Source organism: Camelus bactrianus, chromosome 27 (genome assembly GCF_048773025.1).
Source record: "Camelus bactrianus isolate YW-2024 breed Bactrian camel chromosome 27, ASM4877302v1, whole genome shotgun sequence".
Taxonomy (NCBI): domain Eukaryota; kingdom Metazoa; phylum Chordata; class Mammalia; order Artiodactyla; family Camelidae; genus Camelus; species Camelus bactrianus.
Genome location: NC_133565.1, coordinates 34,411,116 through 34,430,622, shown reverse-complemented (window position 1 = coordinate 34,430,622; position 19,507 = coordinate 34,411,116). Strand labels below are relative to the sequence as shown.

General features: G+C 35.2%; 1 protein-coding gene across 1 annotated transcript in view; it reads left to right on the top strand.

The window, feature by feature from the left end:
* ARIH1 (ariadne RBR E3 ubiquitin protein ligase 1) overlaps positions 1-19,507 on the top strand; it is a 90,245-nt gene that overhangs the window by 13,616 nt on the left and 57,122 nt on the right. The gene's annotated exons all lie outside the window — the stretch shown is intronic.

Below are 19,507 nucleotides of genomic sequence, written 5' to 3'. Positions count from 1 at the left end.
CTGCTGTTTTGAGTCTTCAACTAAGAACCGAAGTTTTCTCAGCAGTCTCTCCGTTAGGGGATCCCACACTTTTCATAATTGCTTCCCTAGGCTGCCAGAAGCACCATTCTGCGTTTCAGAGGCTTTGTGTTTAGGTTTTTACTCTTGGCCCTGTGCAATCCCAGGATTCAGTAAGTGTCCTAGGTGGAAGACCAACCATTCCTTCATTCCTTTAGACACCCTTTCAGATCTCAGTATTAGTTTCCCTTTGTTACTGTTAATAAGTTAACACAAATTTAGTGACTTAACAGAAATTCATTATTTTACAGTTGAGAGAATCAGACGTCCAATCAGACGTCACTGGGCTAAAATCAAGGAGTTGACAGGCTGTGTTCCTTCTGGAGGCTCTAGGGGAGAATCGGTTTCCTTGCCCTTTTGAATTCTAGAGGCTGCCTGTCTGTATTCCTTGGCTCGTAGCCCCTTACTTCATCTTCAAAGCCAGCAGCATAGCACCTTCAAATCATTCTGACTCTGATCTCCACTTTTGCCTCCTTCCACTTTAAAGGATCCTTTGATTACATTGGGTCGACCTGGATAATGTAGGATAACCTCTTTAAGGTCAGTTAATTAGCAGCCTTAATTCATTTGCAATATTAATTCCCCTTGCCATGTGGCATAACATTCACAGGTTCCAAGTATAAGGATGTGAACATCTCTGGGGGGTGGGGTGGCTACTGTTCTGCCCACCAGTAGCACACCTTTCTGGTAGATGATCAGTCTTCTGTTTGCTCCCAGAATTCACAAGTGACCCCTAGGTGGAAGCCATTGCAGTTGTAATATCACCACCTCCTCTGGTTCTTCTTGCCTTAGCTGCTCTCTGTCTTCAAAGAGATGATGTCTAGACATTATCTGGCTTCTGGTTCTGGATGGGAATGCTGGTTTACCTCTTAACTCTTCTATCCTACCTGGAAGGGGAACGATATTTTTAAAAATCAGTGAATACCTTTAGTCTGTTAGATACATCTTGGACCAGTGGTGCAGGCAACCACTTTGTGGGCTGTAGAATATACTTTTGAACTTGAATCCCAGCCAAAACGTATGACTTAAACAAAAATTTTGACATATAGTTGATTAACAATGTTGTGTTAGTTTCAGGTTACGTATAACAAAGTGATTCAGTTATACATATACATATATATATTATTTTTCACATTCTTTTCCATTATAGATTATTACATAATATTGAATATAGTTCCCTGTGCTATACAGTAGGTCTTTATTGTTTATTTTTTATATTGTAGTGTGTATATGTTAATCCCAAACTCCTAATTTATCCTTCTCCTCACCTCTTTCTCCTTTGGTAACCATAGTTTGTTTTCTGTGTCTTATTTCTGATTTGTAAGTTAGGTTTATTTGTATCTTTTTTTTTTTTTTTTTAGATTTCACATGTAAGTGACTTGTCTTTCTCTGTCTTACTATGATAATCTCTAGGTCTGTCCATTTGCTGCAAACAGCATTTCATTCTTTTTTAATGGCTGAATATTCCATTATGTATATATACCACATCATCTTTATCCAGTCATCTGTCAGTGGACATTTAGGTACTTCCATGTCTTGGCTACTGTACACTGTGCTGCTGTGAACACTGGGATGCACGTATCTTTCTGCGTTAGAGTTTTCTCTGGGTAGATGCCCAGGAGTAGGGTTGCTGGATCATATGGTAACTTCACTTTTAGTTTTTTTAAGGAACTTCCATACTGTTCTTTATAGTGGCTGCACCAGTTTACATTCCCACCTACAGTGTAGGAGGGATCCTTTTTTTCCTATACCCTCTCTAGCATTTATTATTTGTAGACTTTTGAATGATGGCCATTCTGACTGGTGTGAGGTGATACCTCATTGTAGTTTTGATTTGCATTTGTCTGATAATTAAGTGTTGAGCATCTTTTCATGTGCCTGTCAGCCATCTGTGTGTCTTTGGAGAAATGTCTATTTAGGTCTTCTGCCAATTTTTTTGGTTGGTTTTTTTTTTTTTTTTTTTTTTTGATAATAAGCTGTATGAGCTGTTTGTATATTTTGGAAATTAATCCCTTGTCAGTTGCTATGTTTGCAAATATCTTCTCCCATTCTGTAGGTTGTCTTTTTGTTTTGTTTATGGTTTCCTTTGTGCAAAAGCTTTTAAGTTTAATTAGGTTGCATTTGCTTATTTTTGCTGAAAGTATGACATTTTGAAGATTGGAATAAGGAATCTCTGAGATTTGAGGAAATAACAGGATGGAGGAAAAAAGATTAATTTACTAATTTTTATGTAAGGGGAGACTCACAAACAAATGTAATAATAGCTGATACCTATGAAATATGCTGGGTGTTTTTACATGTATTTGTTACAAAATCCCAAGAAAATAGCATTATTTTCATTTTACAGGTGAGTAAATTGGAGTTAGAGAAGCTGAGAAATAGATTTCCCAGAATTTCTGTTAGACTAGTGGAGGTCATTGAAACTGGGTCTTTTTGACTTTTACAATATAAGTTCTTTCTGCTGTACCAAACTTTCAGACTTTAGTTGGGTTTTTTGACTGAGTCATTTTCTTTGTATTTATATACTGAAAACTTTACAGTAATAAAATAATCTTTTATTATATCTGGTTGACTGATTAGAGGTATCTCTTGTATTAGTTATCTGTTGCTGCTTAACATTACCTTTTGGATTTTACTATTCCTAATTTACTATTTTAAATTCCCTAAAACTACTATACATCTTGTCACCATGTTCTGCCAAATTTGTACTCAATTTTTCACATCCATATGCTTCCCCTTGGTACATGTGCTTTGGAAGTAGGTGTATAGAGAAGAGTGGAGAACATTCCTTTCCTCTTCAGGACTCCTAGTCTAGGAAGGGCAGACATGTAAATAAATCCTTGATTATAAAGGCAATAACTCAGTACTCAGCATGTCTTCTTTTTATCCATATGTAGGCTGACCTCAGTTATATCCTGTTTCTGGACTTGCCCTGGCCTGGTTTTCATAGTTGAGTAATTTAGTGTATTGCCATTACCAAGAAATCCCACACCATAACCAGTTTGTCTTTTGAAGGGTTATTTTTACACCAGGTCAGTCCTGGCATGCTTCACTTCTGTTGTGGGTTGACCCCTCTTTGCTGCTTGGTAAAGGAAAGTCCTGCCTTCTGAAGAGACTAGTTGGATTTTAGGAAAGAAGGAAAAGATTGACCTTTGTGTGGATAACTAGAGCCTTGTTAGAAGCTATTAGAAGTTATTATAAGGCTCTCATTGGCAAAATCAGAAAAATTAAAAAAAGAATGCGAAAAGAGTGATATTGATAGAAAATGGGGCCTTATGAGTATAGTATGGTCACCACAGATTTTTCAGGGAATGTGGAATGTCTCCTTTTCTTCCTGGGTGGTCGTCTTGTTCAGTTTATGGCAGTGTCAGAAATAAATGTTCATACTTAGTCTAGGTTTATGGCCTGAGAAAGTACACCAGATCTTTACCATTCCTGATAAGCAGTTGGTGGGAATGGGATAGGAAATGGTGTTATGAAGAACTTCTAAGCCTAGGAGTTCTGAACCTAGGGGGTTCCAATAACTGTGGTGCCAGAGGGTGCAGATTAGGATAAAAGATTCTTTAGCATGATAGGTCAAGCTTTTCATAATTTGACATCTGTCTACCTTACCTGTCATTTCTTCACACTCATCCTGGTGTAGGAAAAAACTGTGAAATTTTTTTGTGCCTCTGTAAGAGTTTTTCCTGTTTTAAATGCTTTTCCCCTGATAAACTCATTGATAACTTCGGGACCTACCTTAAACATCATTTCTTCTTTGACTCCTTCCCTATGAGTGGGTCTTGGAATTTTGTACATACTTTTATTTTTAAAAGCTCTTTTTCTGCTAAATAGACTTTGAAATCCTATGATCAGTGTATTAATTTTGGTATTCCCATTGACCAGCACAGTTCCTGGAACATAGCTGATGAACATTGATTAGAATAGTCAAAATTAAATATGAATGGGTTTTCTTATTGGTTTTATTACTGATAAAAATAAGTGTTGGTACTATTCCTGTTTTTTTTTTCATATATGAATTGCTCACATTCTTCTTCTGTTGACTTCCCTGAATTAACTTTTCTCTCATTCTCTAATATACTTTCCATTTTTTGCTCTTAACCAGTTATTTAAGGGAATGTTAGTCATCACAACTATTCTCTTAAGTAGATAGTACTTCTGCTATTTTATAGGAAAGGAACTTGAGACTTAGATGAACTAAGTAATTTGCCCAGGCTTTTATGGCTAGGGTTGGAATTCAGTATTTTAGATCATTAAATGTAAATAAAACATGTGAATGCTATTGTCTTGTGTGCTGGGTATTTTCTGTTTGTCTCCAGATCCACTTTGCCTTTCCATCCAGCTCTGTCTACCCCAGGAGACTGACTTGTAGAGAGCTCTGACTTAAGACTTCATTGCTGTTGCCTATGATTCCAAATAAATGAAAAATCAGTGGAATAGAGGCAGAAGTCTACTACATGCCCCATTTAAACCTTGCAGCCTACACTTATACCATCGTCAAGGAAATTTCAAGCCAAAATTGCTGTTACAACATTTACTATGTTTCAGTCCAGTATAAGCATTTAAAAACAAAGTCTGTTTGTTTTTTTAATGGGGGGGCTGGGGATTAAACTCAGGACCTTGTGCGTGCTAAGCATGTGCTCTTCTACTGAGTTATACCCACCCCCTAAACACAAAGTTTTAACATTAAATAATTCAACTACTTAATGTACATTATAGAGGCCATATATATAATGTAAAATTTATTCATGATTTGCATATGAAGTTACAGACTGAGACCAGTGGTCCACAAAGTCAGCATTTTCCTTCTGACAGAGCACCAAGAGATTCTGGAAGAATAGCCTCGTGAAATTGTTGTGGATGAGCTAGGTAACAAATGCTTAATACATTTAAAGGGAGATTAGCTGACTTATTTTGTTCAATAATAAAATAGTTCTTTTGTAAAGTTCTTAGAGGGATCCATTTCTGACACTCAGCATTTAAACTCAAATCTAAAGAAAAGTCTTCGTCTTTCAACCTACTATTCACTTCAGTTCTTATGAAGCAAAAACTTAGAGTGGGCCTCATTGTTATTTAATATGGACTTAACATGCCTTTGAAGAGAAAGTATATAATGTTACTTATGAGTCTAACCTACCTTTTAAATATACTAATTCTGTTTCATTGGCCCTAAACATTTTATCTGTTTTCTGTAATCATCTCAACTCATATTGTAATGATATAGTTATACTGGGTACTTGGAATATATGCGTGTCTGAAGCTTGTTTTCGAATATTGTATTTCACCCAACTGTAAAGCCAAAAGGGTGAAAGTAGGACTCTATAAGGTGAATGAAAGTATAACATATAAAACGATAGCTAAAGAATGAAGGATGACAGTAGACTTGCTAATATTTGTTTCATGTCAGAATCAACACAGTTTTTGATTCACTAACAAGACTAACAACGGTGAAAAGGCTTTTAAAGGTTATCCAGGCCAGTAACTTACCAGGTACTGCCTCTCTGTTGAGTGATCCCTGAGCCTGTTCTTAAGCCTCTGCAGTTACTTAAACCACCATAGCTACTTACAAAAGGGAGCCCATTTCATATTTGAATAGCTCTGATTTTCAGTTTTTCCATGTTAGTATCTGTGTCTCTGTAGCTTTTCACTGGAGCCTGCCAGGTTCTAGCCCTTCCTCATGATAGCCTTTCTATAATTTTTAAAGAGTTTTTTTTTTTTTTTTTTAACACATTGGAGAGTTTCAGTATGTTAAACTATTTTTTCATGTGTGCAGAATCCAGAATAAATCTTCTGCTTTGCTTGTTAAAGGATTGTTGATTAGGAAAGTTGTTATGCACTATTTTGGATTCAGACCTGTGTGTGTCTGCTCAGAGTTACAGGAGTTGGAGCACTGCAGCAGCACATACGCACCCTGTCCAAGTAAATAAACGTCAGGCAAGGCAGAGGCAGATGCGTGTTCACACCCTGATTGCAGACACTGGCATGTTTTGCAGTGACAAATGAATAGGTAGCTCATCTTGATGTTACTGTATTATTAATAGTTTTAGGGTTTGGAGTTCTGTTATGTTTCCTCTGACTCTGCATTTATAAAAATAAAAGCAGTTGCTAGATGATGTTAACTAGACAGCTCTGAATAAAATGTTTTCTACTGCCTTTTTAAAGCTTCTGGGTCAGTTTGAGAGAAGAATATCCTGAACTTGTACTGAAAACTTCTTGTCTTTGTGAATCAGGATTTTCTTCATTCTGTGCAACCAAAACAAAATGCAGAAGCAAGTTGCAAACTGGGGCCGGTATGACTGAACTCTCCTCCGTAGCCTCTGATTAAAAAACATTTCTTTAAACAGCTGTAGTATTCTGAGACTATTGATACCTTTTTTTTTTTTTGGATTAAAAAATTGGCTATGCATATATTTTCTTGGCTCAAAATTCAAAAAGTACAAAGATAAAGTAAAAAATCTTCCACCTTAGTATCTCAACTACCTGCTTCCCTCCCTCAGAGGTAATCACTATTATCTTCATTCTTAATACTTTTTTCTTAGAAATAGAACCTTCACCTTTACCCTAACCTGATTTTTATCTCCCTTTTAAGACCCTAAATATCATTATCATTTTATGAATTTCTGAGGTTAATAGTTTCCTAAAAATAATGCTTCAGTTTAATTGGGAACAGTATATAATTTGAATACTTGATTGATTTTTACCTAATTTTTTTTTTTAAGCTGCTATACTGTGCTGGGGAGTCTGGACAACTCTGTAAGGAGTCATATATAAATAAATTTTAATTCAGTGGTATGTGCAGCAGTAGATTTACAAAGGTCAGAGAAAGACTGTTTAATGCTATTTTTCTGGGAAAGACTGACTTCCACTTGTGGAAGTGGGTCTGAAGCTAGGTTTTGAAAAATGAATAGTAACTCACTAGGCAGGTGGAGTTGAAGATGACATTCCAGACAGAGGAGGAAGAGCCAACAGAATATACAAAGGTAGAAGCTATTAATGGTGTGGGTTGTTGAGTGAACAGTGAAGAATTGAACATTGCTAAAATTATTGGCAAGTAGTGTAATAGGACCTGGGGCTAGACAGGTAGGCAGTTTGTGTAAGGCTTTAGCATGGTGCCGAATGAGATGGGGCCAGGTGAAGCAACTTTAAACTTTTAATATAGCATTAGTGTTTCGAAGGACCGCTTTGTTGGCAGTCTAGGGAGTAAGTGAGAACAGGATGATATTAGGAAGCAGGGAGAGTAGTGAGAAGTTTATTACAATCATCTGAGCAAGAAATATATGATGAAGTTAGCAAAGCAGAGATGGAGAGGTATTCAAGGTATTAGGAGGTAGCATCAGTGAGAATTGGTGGCTTATTTTGTTAGGGGACAAAATAACTTAGTTGTTAAGTCTTTGGCATCATATAGAACTTGTTTAGTTCCAGCTTTGCCTTTTAGCAGCTCTTTGACTTTGTATAAGTTATTTAATTTTAATAAATTCTCTTTCCTCCTCTGTAATAGAGTGGTTGAAGCTTTAAGCAGCTGTCATTTGACTAACTTTGAATTGACAGTTCCTCTCCATTGCTTTAGTAAGACAGACCTATTTGATGTCCATGGCAACCTCTCAGCTAATTGGCCTTCCTAGATAAGTAAAACTAAATGGCAAAATTAACCAGTCACAGTAGGCCTCCTGATGCCATTTATATGATGTGTCCAGATTAGGCAAATCCAGAGAGACAAAAGGTAGATCAGTGGTTGTTAGAGGCTGGGTGGGGAAAGAAAGGAGAGAGTGCGGGCTGACTGCTAATGGATATGAGATTTCTTTTGAGGAAGAGGAAATGTTCTACAAGTAATGGTTGACACAGCTGCGTGTCACAATTCTGAATATAATCGAAACCACTGAATCATACACTTTAAAAGTGAATTTTATTGTACATGAATTGTATCTGAATAAAGTAGTCATAGAAAAAAATCTAATACGTATCACATTCACATTTTTCCTGTTATCCAATACATCTTTATGCCTTTTCTAGGTCTAGTCTAGGATTTAGTCAAGGATCATGCGTTACATTTGATTATCATTATTCACTACCTACTCATGTTTTTGAGGGGTTACAATAGAAATGTATAAGTGGTTAGATTCCCTGGAAATAGAAGGGGAAGGGAAATACTTTCTCCTAATCTTTATTAAACATGTAGCTTGGATCTACAGATTCTAGATAACATGAAAAATACAGTATTTGATTAAGTTAAAATAGATTTTACACGGATGTAAGTTTTTTTTTTGTATGAAAGTTTTTTATGAAGCTTAAGCCAAGCTTAAGCATTTTGAGCTGTAAAGGTGTTTTTCAAAAAATAGCTTTTTAGAAGCTTTTTAAAGCAAGAATATTCATTTGCGTGGCTTTGAGATAACAGGAGGACTCTATGCGACTTTTAAAGATTCTGCTGGTAGTTTTGTATATAAATACCATACTGTATCTTGGTAGTTGGCTTAAGTGGCACTCATATCCTTTTAAACCCCTAAAGTTATCTAGATGTGGTGCTAGCAAACATTTTTACATAGACAGGAAAATGTAGAATATAAAATGCTGAAATACGACTTTCATTCAGTGATTCCCTGTAGTGTACTTTAATCATATAGGTCCTGATGCTACAGTAGACATTTTCTATGTGTAGTAATTGCCATTTTAATTTTATCATAGAAAGTCTTCTTTGAATGTGATAGTTTCTTGTGTATTAAAGAGCAACTTCTATTTGAAGAAATTATGTGGCATGGTTGCAGAAGTGCCTGCTGTATCTGTAACTGCTGATTGTATTAAAATACTGATTATTTTACCTATGGCAGTGACACTGTTTCTACTTGAAAGAAGGAAATAATACGGAAATCAAGAATAGTTTATTTGGGTATGTGTATGGGAGGGTTGCAGATCTGAAGTTGAGGTATTTTACTATAGAAAATAGGTAGATTATTGGTTTCCCCCTTCCCTTTATATACCTTGATTTTAATTTTTATCAAGTCTGTCTGTCTGGCCTTTGCCGCTGTGGCCCATTGATCTGTCCATCTGTCTGTTACAGTGCATATTGGGTACTTCCAGAAGTATGAATTCAGTGATGCAAAGGACAGGCGGGCTGCAGCAGCAAAGGTAGGACAGAATCATTCCCAAGACAAGTTATTAAAGGATCATTAAACACATGTATGCGTGCGCACATATTGGCAGCAAGTACCTGATTATTTAAGGGCACACCATTTATCCTGTAAATCTTTATGGAAAGCCCCTTTTGACATGACAGATTTGACATATCTGTTTCTAAAGGGCGCAGTTTTATTTTCTATATCAGGAGCTTGCTTGGCACTTAGGCAACAAAGTAAATTAGTGTTTGCTACTATCTTTTTTTTCTTAAATGCTGAATAATAGGAGAAATGATTAAATGGAGGATATTTATGATAATTGCTTGATTCATGGACCTGGTTGATTTTCAGAAATTATGATGATAAAGGATCCCTTTTGTAAAACTGGGAGAAGCAGGAAAGATAGATTGATCTGGCCATGTGTGTTTATTAAATATTATATGTCTGGTTATATTTTTATAGAAATAATCTAAATCTTCCAGGTTCTTTAACTTATGTAAGGAAGTTTAAGGATTTTTATCTAAATATTTGTACCGTTTACTTAAATATTTGTATCCATTCACTTGCTAAATGATAGCAATTGTAATAGCAATTCCTGGCTTCTTTAGAAAAGTTGGGTTAGAACGAGAGAGCAATAGCACTTGTATACTAAGTCCTAGGACCTCAGTCACAGGCAAGTTTCAAGATGGAAGGCTTATATATGCTATGATAAAGTGTTAGATTGCTTGTATATTACTCTAGATGGGCTGTGAAGTGAGATTTTATAGGTAGAGCTGAATGATACAGATATTTGCATCATTTCTTTGCTGTTATGCTTCTAAAAGGAAGGGATTATGTTTTTCTAAATAGGTTAATATACTGCTTCTCAAGTCTTCCCAAATGAAAAGGCAGATAAAAGATGGTATTTGGTTTTCAGTGAAGATTGCTGCTTTTTCAAAATAACTATAAAACCTAAGATCTTAGATATCTACAACCTAGATTCTAGCCCAAAAAAAGCTGATGTTAATAATTTTATAAACTCTATATACTATATTAGGAGATCTAGCCTGCTGTCTCTTGAATGTGGAAACATATTTCAAAGTGACGTTTCATGGTGTACCGTTGTAGAGGTATTTTGAATCAATAGTGTTAGAATAAGATGTTTTGGAAAAAAAATAAAAAATACACTATTAACGACTACAAAAAATGTATATGGATTAAAAAAATAAGATGTTTTGATGTATTTTAAAATGGCCTTTTTTTGGACTTACAAACCTTTTTGGTTAACTTTTAAATTTCATATTTAGCAGCTATTTTCAAATCTATTTTAGGTATTTCATGATCTAAATAAATCACAAATAATTTTTAAATTTTTTATGAGTGTGGCATATTGAAACGAGTATTAGTCATGAATCTATAGTTTCTTCAAAATTATCGAAGCTAGCAGTCCAACTCAGTATAAAGCAAAATAGTTTGGAATTTTAGAGACCTAGGTATGTTCTCATCCTGACTGCCACTATTCACATTTCAAAACTAGTTTTCAGTTTTTACCTTCTTAAAAATGCATGTTGATGGTACTTTTACAAAATCTGTAATCTATGCCTTTATGAAAAGGAATTTTTAGTAAGGGAGGTGAAGATGGGAACTGTTCAACTGGATCTAAATCATTGCTACAATTTTATTATTTTTAAAGTGCTTTCTTTCGCTTCTATCAATGAACTTTAATCTGCAATTGAAATGCTGTATTTTAGAAGAAAAATAATGAGCTATATTTGTATTCTTCCCCACTTCCTTTTCCAATTCCACTTTATTCTGCAAGTTGCAGGGTTTTTTTTCCCAATGATACAAGATGGAATTAACAATTGTACAGTATTTTCTAATGGGACCCTATTGTTGGACATTCTGTTTATTCTGTATTGTGTGCACCTCATTCCTGTCCTTTTCCTTTCTGACGTAACCTAACCTTGAAAGTGAGCTTGCTGGCCTTCAGGTATGGACATTCACAGTTTTTATAAATATAAAGACTGAATGTTTCCCAAAACAGATTGAGTTTATCTTTACACTAGCAGTGTGTAAACTATCATTTTCTCTATACACTTGCTGACACTATTAATCCTAAAATTTTCATTAGTCTGATAGAACATAACTACTTGGTTGTTTTGATTTAACATTTCTGTGAATTGCTTTTTCAGATCCTTTGTACTTTTTCTTAGTTCTTAATATATGGTAGTTATTGTAGCTCTTTTCTCCAACCTGTTATTTGTTCTTTAAAAAAAGAGTAATACTTGAGTGTGGTAACAAAAAAGTAAAGAGCTATTTATTATGTCTTCAAATGATTACATTTATAGCTTTAATTAATATACATCTTTCTTTCCATTATTTTTTGGCATTATCTCTTTCCTCTTCCTTCTCTTACCTTTGAGGATCCCACTTTATGTCACCTGTACTTTAGTTTTATCAAAGTTCTTTTGTCTTGTGATCATAGCCGAGTCTTAGTTTGCTCATAGCTTGATTTTTTTTTTAAGCAACACCATTGAATAGTGTTTTATGTTATATCATTCAGTAATAGTTCAAGTAGTGTATTAGGATTATTATTACCTTTTTTTTTAAAAAACAGATTTAATGTCAAATGCTCTGGACCTTCCTAAGAGCAGTGAGTCTGGTGTCATGGTCATTGGATCATACTTACCCTTCTCCTGGAACCTTCCATTCTGCTCATCTCATCAGGATGTCCTTCCCTCTAAGGCTCATGCATAGCCATCAACCATGACTTTTACATTACTTTTCTGCCTCTGTTTCTTAGATATATTTTTTTTTCTTGATTAAATGTCATTTTACTGGGCTGTATTCTTGATTTAACTCCCACGTAACTTTTCTTATGGTATTACTCAATTGTAACTGATTATGTCTTTAATTTGCCTTTAGAGTTGGTTGTTATATTGGCTAGCTGGGAAATGAGTGGAATGTTTATAAAAGATACTGCCTTCTGCATTCACTGTTGCTAATAAATCTAATACCAGTCTGGTTCCCATTTCTTGATGACTTTTTAAAAAGTTTCAGCCTTTTCTCATTATCCTTGGTTTCTGAAGATCGGTGTGAATGTGAATCTGCTGATTAGTTGTGTTGGGCCCTTACTGGACCATTTCAACTGAAGGACTTGTGTCCTTATAAAGCTTTGGGAAATTAACTTTTAATACTGCTTTGGTCATTTCCTCTCTTTCTGGAATTCCTGTTAGTTGATTATTAAAAACAATAATAGTGGCTTAAATAAAAACTATGATAAAATTATATAAGAAAGATTTGGGAGAAGATGCATGTAGGAGTGCTAAATCTCCAACTTTCCTAAGGAAAGTGATAATGGAAAGATAGTCAATACCTGAGCATAAGCATATTATTTAGAATAAAAGTAAATACCAAAAGAAACAGAATTTAAAATGATTGCCTCAGAGAACTGGAAATCAGTAGCAGCTGGCATGTGGCAAAGATGATTATTAAACTTCGAGGTTACCATTAGCTTCTAAAACTGTATGCATACACTAAATTTTTAAAAATTTAAAAGTGATTCAGTGCAGTCCCATCATCAAAGGTCCACATTTAGCGATACCTTCATTCTTTAAAATCTCATCTGTGTGTGTATATATATATATATATATATATATATATATATATATATATATATATATATATAAAATAAATATGTCCACGCCTTCATGAAGGGAGGAAGATTCCAGTTGTATGGGCCACGTGTTCCTTTTTCATTATTCTTAACAATTGAGCTGTGTATTTTGAGAATAATTGGCAAGAGAATGTACTGGAGATGTACATGGCTTGTTACAGCTTGGTTATAAAACTTTCTTTAAATGATACAGGAGTATGTTTGTGTCTGTTTCAAAATCATTGGGATTTATGACTACTTTTTGGTCTTTAAAGACATTTACAATTGCTTTATTTTAAAATACAGTTTTTCTTAGAGAAGTGTTAGTGAGATACAAGTTTACTTAGAGAAAACTTTCATATTCTTTTTAAATATAAGCATTATGATTATCAAGTAATCTCACTTGTTTATATTGTACAAAATTTTGTGTACCAGTTATATGTATAAGGTAAGAAGTCAGTCAGTTGCTAATCAGAATCCTGCCACTTATGGATAGGTGTTTTCAGTTGCTGTATTGGGAAGGGAAGAGTATTGGTTAAAATATACGCATGGCTTGAGAAAGTACTAGTTCAAATACTGTTAAGTTTTATTTTTGAGAAGTAGTTGAGAGTGTATATGTATCTCTTTTTCTAAGTGCCTCCAGAGGAAGAAGTAACTACATGTAAAGCTTCAGTTCACTTTACAGAATTAATTTAATTTTTGTATGCCATCTTTGGGTAGTTTGGAGATGGCTCGTGGTAGTGTTAAGTGACAGTACTTTGAAGTTGCTCAAATATTATGTGTGTTTGTGAAACATTTTCAGTGTGCCACAATAACTATGTAAAATTGGCCTTACCTTTAGTATCTATAGGATTTCTCCCCACTCAAGGAATAGTCAGTTAGGAGACCGAGACCCCCAAAAGTCTTGCCTGAAGGGACCTAGTTTAATGGTAAAGGTTTAAAACTTTTTGGGATTAGTGTTGTTTAGTTGTAAATTCTTTTTAAATGCATATAGCTTTTAAACCATCTGGGAATTCTGTGATTGTGTTCCTCAACCCTCCTGATACTTCTCTCTATTGCTGGGCTAGAAAGTCAAAAACTTTATTTCTCAGACTATTTTTCATTTAGGGTTTTAGATGTGAAATAGTTGCTGGCAATTAGATATATATGTGTGTGTGAGGATTGAAGGGAGTTCAATCTTTCTTCCCTTTTCTGCCCCCTGTGCACACAGACCCCTCCCCTGCTTTTTCCTGGGCTGTGAAGGTGTGAGATGTTCCTGCAGTAGCAGAAATGCAGTATTACGTCGTCCATTCTTCACCTTTCTGTGTTATCATGAGGCATTTGTGGCAAAGGCAGCAGCTAGACTGTTTGGTTGTGTACATCGCCTGACTTCATAGTTAACTACCTTACCGTCATGGTCTGGTTGAAATGAACATTCAGTAGATGTGGGTTGGGACCTAGGATTCTGCGTTTCTAACTATCAGGTGATTGTTGGGGATTTTTACATCTTTGTTCATGTAGTAGTAATGTCTTGCTCTGATTTTGATATCAAGCTGATGCTGGTCTTATGATAGGAACTGGAGGAATTGGGAAGTGTCCATCCTCATCTGTCTTCTGTACGAGACTATAGAATTGGTATTTTGGGGTTCCTTAAATGATTGGTAGAATTAACCAGTGAAACCATTTGGGTCTGGAATTTTCTTTGTGCAAAGTTTTAATTACTCATTCGTTTTGTATCATAGATGTAAGAATGTTAATATTATCCATTTCTTCAATTTTAGAGGTTAATGACTTTTAAGGAAATTGGTCTGTTTCATCTACTTTGTGAATTCCTGGTCAGCTGAGTCTCTTATCTTGGTTACTCTTGCTAGAGTTCTTTTGATCTTTAGTACTAGCTTTGGCTTCATTTATTTTCTTTTGTTGTTCTATTTTCAGTTTTATTGACTTATTTCTTTTCTTGTGCTTGTTTAGGTGTAGTTTGCTTTTTTAAAAAGGCATTTGTTTATCTTTATTTCTTATGTAAGCAAGCATTTAGTACAATGAATTCCCGCCTAGATGATGTTAGCTACGTTGCATAAATTTTGGTGTGTTGTATTTTTATTTTCTTCAGTTCAAGATGTTTTTTAATTTTCTTCAGGACTTCCTTTTTGACCTTTGGGTTATTTGGTAGAAGGTGGTTTATTTTTCAAATAGTCTGTGTACTTGTTCAGTGGATTGCTGAGAGAGAAGTGTTGAACTCTCCAAGTATAATTGTGGATTTGTTTTTTTCTTTAATTTCTATCAGTTTTTGCTTTATTTATTATGAGGCTTTGTTGTTAGGTGCATACATTTAAGATTGTTATGTTTTCTTGGTGACTTGACCTTTCCACTGTGAGATTTTTCACTGGTAAATTTCCTTGTTCTGAAGTTTACTTTGGTAGAAATACAGCCACTGCAGTTTTCGTTTGATCACTGTTTTGCATGATACATCTTTTTCCATCCTTTTATTTTTAGTCTCTGTATATCATTATATTGAAAGTTAGGTTGTTAAAAAACAACATATAGTTTTGCCTTTTTAAAATAAAGCTAAGGTCTGTCTCTTTTATTTTCATTTTGTAGTATAAAAGTTTGTTTTTTAAGAAGTAAGGTATAATTGGCATCAGTTTCAGGTGTACCAAAGAATAATTTGATATTTGTATATTTATCTCTCTTTTAAGTGGATTTTAAAATTTTACTATTTATATTTAATGTAATTATTGATGTGGTTGAATTTAGGTCTTGTAAATTATTTTTCTCTTTGTTCTTTCTTGTCTGCTTTCTTTTGGATTGAAATTTTTTTAGGGGATGGTAATTAGATTATTTATTTATTTATTACTGGGAGTACTGGAAATTGAACCCAGGACCTCGTGCATATTAGGCGTGCACTCTACACTGAGCTATATACCCTGCCCCCTTGAAATTTTAAAAATATTTCACTTTATATATCGGTGTTTTTAGCCATATTTCTTGGTCTTTTTTTAAAAAGTGGTTGCTCTAGAGATTGTAAGTATCTAACTCTTCACGTTCTACTTAATTTTTTTTACCACTTCAAGTAAAGTGTAGAAGCCCCACAGCTTTACAGATGACCTTTATCCCAGTCCCTTTATATTGTAGTTGTCATATGTGTTGCACATGCATACAGTTAACCCTTCCTCTCACTATGGCATGTTATAGTTTTTGGTTTCAACAATTTTATGTATTTTCAAGAACGTAAGAGGAGAATAGTCTGTGATATTACTCATTTACCATTTCTGTTGCTCTTCCTTCTTTCCTGAAGTTGCAAGTTCCCTCTGGTATCATTTCCTTTCCGTCTGAAGAACCTCTTTTAACGTTTCCTTTAAAAGACTGTGAGTTCTCTTGGTTTTCTTTTGTCTGAGAATATCCTTGTCTTCAGTCCTGAACTATAACTAAATACAGAATTCTAGGCTGATAGCTTTTGATATTATCCCAAAGGGCCCTGAGAGACTTTTTTAAAAATATTTTTTATTGTTAAGATTAGATACTTTTCTGTTGACATATCTGTAAGTTCACTGAGTTATCTGTCATATTCCTTCTGTTCAGCCCATCCATTGTTTCCATTGTTCTTAGGGTTTTTTGTTTTCCTTTTTTTTTTTTTTTTAAATAATTTGAGCTTCTTTCCTAAGAATTTCTTTTCATTCGTTTTAAGGTATTCACCGTTAACTAAATGAGTCATTTTTTTAACAGTTGCTTTAAAAGTCTTTGTCTGATAATTCTAGTATCTGGGTTATCTTGAGGTCAGAATCAAATAATTGTCTTCTCCCTTGATAATTGATCAGATCATTGTTGTTATTCTTGCTGTGTCTGGTGATTTTGGATTCTGTCCTGGATGTTTGGAATATTATGTTGTGTGAGATTTTGTCCTGCTGAAATGTTCTAGACAATGGTAAGGGTCTTTTATCTTCTCAGTTTTCAGAGCCTTTGCTATGTTGATGTTACCCTTCCCATTCCCACTTAGACTGATCTAGGCTTTGGACGTGGTTTATATCTTAGTTCTGTTCTGGAAGCCTCTCCTGTTCTTCTTTGGCTGTGTTCCACACATGCAGAGCTTGCCTGTGAGCCCAGAACTCGGTTCATACACAGCATTAGGAATCTACTTCTCCATCTCTCTCTTTTCAGTCACTTCCTCCATAACTCTCTTGTCTCTTAGGGGCCCTTTTCTTCATTCCTTTAGCCAGAAGCATGGAGTTCTCCCAGTTTTAGTTTTCTGCCTGTCATGTCTTGAGGTGAAGTGGCAAGAGGAAAAAAAGAAGATAATGGATTTCCTCTACACTGGTCCTTTTTACCAGAGTCCCTCTTCCTAATTCCTCTGTTCAGAGTGGTGCGCTTTCTCTTGGGTTTCTGTGGTCCCTTTGTATCAATGTAGTTTCATGGCCCTGGGCTGGCCTCAGGGCAGGGCTAGGAGGAAAAAGGGGGCAAAAAAAAAAGGTACTCTTCCCCCACCTTCTCCAGGAGCCTCTGGCCAAGAAGTTGCACTTACCTTGGTTTTTGTTGATCATGTCTGCTGAACAGTATCCCTGTTTGGCCCACCCTTGGGTCAAAGCCAAGAAATAAAGGAGAAAAAACAAACAGGATATTCTCCACCACCTTATTTGTTTTCCTTCACTTCCCTCCCCAATCTGACTGCTGTTATTTAGTTTTCAGAGTACTCTCTTAGTTGTATTTTGTATTTTGTCCAGTTGTTAGTTGTAATTGATGGGGAGAGAGATGCTACAGTGAGCTTGTTACTCCATCTTGGCCAGGACCAGAAGTCAGATTGTTCTGTTTTTAAATAAATAAAACATTATTGATGTATAACTTTTATATGAACAAGGTACCCATTTTTAAGTGTATAGTTTGAGTTTTGATAAATGTTTTCCCTCACATAACCAGCTATCACATTCAAGAAGTAGAACATTTTCAGTCCCACAGAAAGCTCCCTTGTGCCTCTTAGCTTTTTGCCATCCCCTCCTCATCCTGCCCTGAATTACACTTTGGTGGAGGATATAAAGGATACTTAGACATACGATTAGTAGTTAAGTGAGATCTTTAAATTCCTCTGGATTCCCCTACATGGAATAATCAAAGGAATGTTAGATCCAGATTGTCCTAGGCTAGAATTCACAACTATCCCACTTAATTAGCTGCATGGTATTGGGTAGCTTTTGTAATGTTTTGGAGCCTAGTCATAGTTTTCTCAGATTTAAAATGGGAGGTAAGTATATTTACCTTACAGAGTGTTTTGAGAGTTAAATGAGGTATATAAAGTACCTTGTGCAGGGCCCAGCATAGAGTAGATATACAATAAATTTCCTTCCCCTGTCACCTTTACTTATGCAGTGCAGGTAAATGACTCGAGCCAGCTGCACTGAGATAGCAACCCAAATATATTTAGTTAGTGTTGTGAACTATACCCCACCCCATAGTGTAAGGCTTTGGCGGAACATAGGTATTTTGACATTATTATGTGACTTAGACAAATTCTTTAGTAATATCCTATTGGGAAACACTTCTGAGCTTGTACCTCCAATACGATATGCATTTTATTAAATGAACACATTACACCTACACAGAAAATTTTAAACAATCAGCTAAAAAACTAATTGTCTTGTTGTCTTCATCCTGGGGGACCAGTAGTCTTATGTTCTGAATCCTTTTGTTGATGAGCACACTTGGAGGTGGAATCTATGAATTTATTTTTTAACAGAACATTTGTAATTTGAAGATCCAGTAACAGATTTGGGAACCTCTGGATGAGACCAGTTTTTGATCTAGAAACTCGAACACGGAAAAGATACTTAGTAACACTAAATCATGGAGAGGGCGTTTCCCTTCCTCTCCCCTTTTTCTCTTTGCAGGCTGACTCATAATTCCTGAGACATTTTACCACAGTGCACTGTCTTGTGGCAGAGAGTATATAGTGCATTGGGTACTGCAACGTTATAGTGAATCACAGTGAATATAGCTAGACTTAATTTTCCCAGCTGATAAGATTATTGCCCTTAATTTTACCTGTGACTAAATGATAGCTATTTCAATTGTAGGCAAATCCTATTGTGAAAACCTGTTGTATCATTTTTCTGAGACATAGCTGGACACAAGACAGTGTCTTTACATTCTGTACAAATGAACATATTGTAACTTAGGCTCAGCTAATAGATTTCTTTTCACATGTTAACTCTTGTAGGTTGGTGGTATCTTCCTGGAGTGCTGTGTTAGAGGAGGAGTCTGGGTCCAAGAAGTGAGGAATACCTAGATGGACTAGCAAAGTGTGCATGGAGTGGAGGCTTGCGAGTTATCATGTCTGCATCTTTGGCTTTTTTTTTGAGGGATATGAATATGTGAATTTTTCTGTGACAAGTGGTATTAAATTTAGAATAATTGATAGATTTCTTCAATGACTTTTTATATAGGATTACTTTTTTTCTTTCAGGATCACTTTTTAAATTAGTAGTTAATACTGTGGTCTAACTGTGGTGAAATAAAAGTAGTTTCATATACAGAGACTTCTTTTGAAATGTTATTTGATGTAATACAATCATACATGAAAAGCAAATAAGCAGAGTCAGGTTTGAATTTCACTTCAGACGTTGTAACTAGGTGTTGGAATGAGTCAGACTTCTCCCATCTGTTAGGCCCCATTCATTGCATTTTAAGTTAAAATTCTGCTCACTAGTTTCATGGAATGTAGAAATATTTGTGATAGCATTGAATA